Genomic DNA, 3,421 nt, shown 5'->3' on the forward strand with positions numbered 1-3,421 from the left:
TGCCGCGGGAGGGGCGGGGCTGGGGGCTCGTGAGGCGCCGAAGCCCGCTGCGTGACGTCAGGGGACCACTGTGGGCTGCGCGGCCATTGGTCAGCGCTTGCTTTCCCCCGCCCCGCCCCTCCCCTCCCGGCTGAGGCATCGGCCGCGTAGAACGTTGTAGGGGAGCAGCGCCCCCGTGCACAGGGGAGGGGAAAGAAGGGAAGGGGGGGTCAAGGGCATGGGGGAGGGGGGTTGAGGGCAATAGTGGGGGTGGCTATAGACAGAGACCAGGATGAGGCAATAAAGTAGAAAAGGAAAAAGCAGCAGGGGTGGGGTGTTGACCTCTCCTCCACTCTCCTTCCCTGTGGATGAGGGAAGGAAGGAAGTCACCCCCTTCCTCTCCAGCCCCTCTGCTTCTGGCTCTCAGCCCTCCCAGCCAGACCCTGGGGGGCGTCACTCGCCCCTCACCATCGCCTTTCCTGTGCCAGAGTGCTCCAGCCCTCATTGCCCAGCCTCCCTTCACAGTCCAGGCCTTGGTTACAAGAGGCAGTTGGGGCAAGTCAACCCCAAATGAACAGGAGGTGCGTTAGGTTTCAAGAGGCCAGGGTCTGAATGAGAGCTTCCTGGAGGTCTAACACTCTCTCACTTGTGTGCTTGATATTCATGCAGTGTAAAAAGGATGTTGTAGCTGTGGTGGTTCAGAAATTATGCAAGAGGCAAGGCTTTCTTAGGGTGATACCTTTCATTGGACCCACTCTGTAGGCATTCCTCTTCAGGTCTCATGTGTCTTGCACTTCAGAGCTTCTCTAACACTATCCCAACTACTTAGTTGGTCCAATGAAGGGACCTCACCCTAAGAAACCCTCGCCTCTTGTATCATTTCTGGTCCATTGTGGCTACAACATCCTTCTTAAACTACATAAATATCAAGCACACAAGTGAGAGGGCATTAGGCATCCAGGAGGAAGCTGTCATTCAGAAGGGGCTTTAGCTTGCTGTTACATATTCCACTTGCAATAAATAACTTGAGTGCCCCAAACTTCAGTATCTTGGAACAAGGCCTAATTTTGCCTTGGGGTGACTCCGGAGCTCTCTTTGGGGCTCTGACCAGCCCTTGCTCATGCAAGACTCCTCTCCCTCTAGGAAGGCTCAGCATCCTGACTTGACCTTACAGCTGAGTGCAGGAGAACCCTGAAACACTTAGGTTTCCTTGGATTTGCACAAGAAAAAGGTCTGCTATCCCAAGCAAACCAGAATGCCTGCTACTGCCAGCTGCCCTGAAATCACTCTTATCAAACTCAACAGCAAAATGCCAAAACAAGTTACTGCATAAGACAGATTTAAAAAAAAGATGATGTTTGGAGGCAGATATACAACCACCAAAATGAGAACCACCTCACTGCTCCTTTCTAAACTGAAGTAGCTTCCTCATGTCCTCAGGGTTAGCAGTCCTGACACTGCAGCTGCTATGGCTGCATTTTCTCTTTCCCTTAGACTTAAAGTTTCTCTCTTTCTTCCACCTCACCCCCACAAAAATATTCCCTTAAATCTGCTTCTCATTATCATGTCATCTCTATTCTCCATTCTATTTCCTGGGGTACATATTTCTCCAGGTGCATGATTCACTTTTAAAGTTTGGTGCCTCCCTGATAAGTACGCAGTGGGGGGAAGTGGAGGAGGGGCAGGGAGAAGCAACAGCAATACAGGCGCCACTTTTTTTTTCCATTGTCCAATTATTATTATTATCTCTGGCGAAGGGGGGCCCAACACTAAAAGTTCACCTGGGGCTGCCAGGAGTCTAGATATGGCACTGCTGGGACAGCACCTGCCCCCACAGTTGTGCAGCCTCAGTCACAGGCACGAGGCATGGTTGGCCATGTCACCACTGACCACCAGCAGCACCAGCTACTCCCGTGGAGAGGGCCCCAGCCGGGCAACTGCAAGCCACGCCTGCCATCCAAGGACACCACCAGGAGCTGCACTCCATCACCACCAGCCAGCACTGAGCAGAGCTGCTGGCCACGCCAGCCCCAACCATATGATAAATTTCATAGTTTCATAGTTGATAGGGTCGGAAGGGACCTAAGCAGATCATCAAGTCCGACCCCCTGCCATGAGCAGGAAAGAATGACCCCGGCTAGGTGTCTATCCAGCCTCCTTTTGAAGACCCCCAGGGTAGGAGTGAGCACCACTTCCCTTGGAAGTTGGTTCCAGATCCTAGCCCCCTTGGCCAGTTTATAGACGGCCACCAGATGCCCTCTCAGCCTTCTCTTGTGAAAGCTGAACAGGTTCAGGTCTCGTAGCCTTTCCTCGTAGGGCCTGCCCTGCTGCCCCCTGATCATGCGAGTGGCCCTCCTCTGGACCCTCTCAATGCTGTCCACATCCCTCCTAAAGTGCGGTGCTCAGAACTGGACAAAGTACTCCAACTGCAGCCTGACCAATGTCATATAGAGGGGGAGGATCACCTCCTTGAACCTGCTCGTGATGCATCTGTGGATGCATGACAAGGTGCGGTTAGCCTTCCTGACTGCGTCCCCACATTGGTGGCCCATTTTCATCTTGGAGTCTATAATGACTCCAAGATCCTTTTCTGCCTCTGTGGTGTTGAGAAGGGAGTTCCCCAGCCTGTAAGTATGCTGCTGGTTCTTCCTCCCTAGGTGCAATACCTCGCACTTCTCAGTATTGAATCCCATCTTATTCTCATCTGCCCACCCCTGTAACCTGTCCAGATCCAATTGTAGCCTGTCCCTCCCTTCTAGTGTGCCCACTTCCCCCCACAACTTAGTGTCATCTGTGAATTTGAACAAAGTGCTTTTTACCCCCTTGTCCAAGTCACTGATGAAGATGTTGAACAGTGAGGGCCTGAGGACAGAGCCCTGGGAAACCCCACTGCCCACATCCCTCCAGGTCGAAAATGACCCGTCCACCACCACTCTCTGGGTGTGGCCCTCCAGCCAGTTGGCGACCCATCTGACTATGTAGGCATTGATATCACAATCTCCTAATTTTTTAACGAGAATGGGGTGAGAGACAGTGTCAAAGGCCTTCCTAAAGTCCAGAAAGACTACATCCACCGCAACAGCTGCATCCAAAGATTTTGTGACCTGGTCATAGAAAGCCACCAGGTTGGTCTGACAGGACCTGCCTCTAATGAACCCATGTTGGTTGCCCCTAAGCATACACTCCTCTGCTTGTCCCTCGCAGATGTGCACCTGGATAATTTTTTTAAAGAGCTTCCCCAGGACCGAGGTAAGACTAACAGGCCTATAATTTCCTGGGCCCTCCTTCCTCCCTTTTTTGAAAATGGGGACCACATTGGCCCTTTTCCAGTCCTCTGGCACCTCGCCAGAGCACCACAAGTGCTCGTAAAGCTGTGCCAGGGGTCGCGCAATGACCTCTGCTAATTCCCTCAGCACTCTGGGGTGGAGATTGTCAGGACCTG

The sequence above is a fragment of the Alligator mississippiensis genome, chromosome 2 (genome assembly GCF_030867095.1).
Source record: "Alligator mississippiensis isolate rAllMis1 chromosome 2, rAllMis1, whole genome shotgun sequence".
Classification (NCBI taxonomy): domain Eukaryota; kingdom Metazoa; phylum Chordata; order Crocodylia; family Alligatoridae; genus Alligator; species Alligator mississippiensis.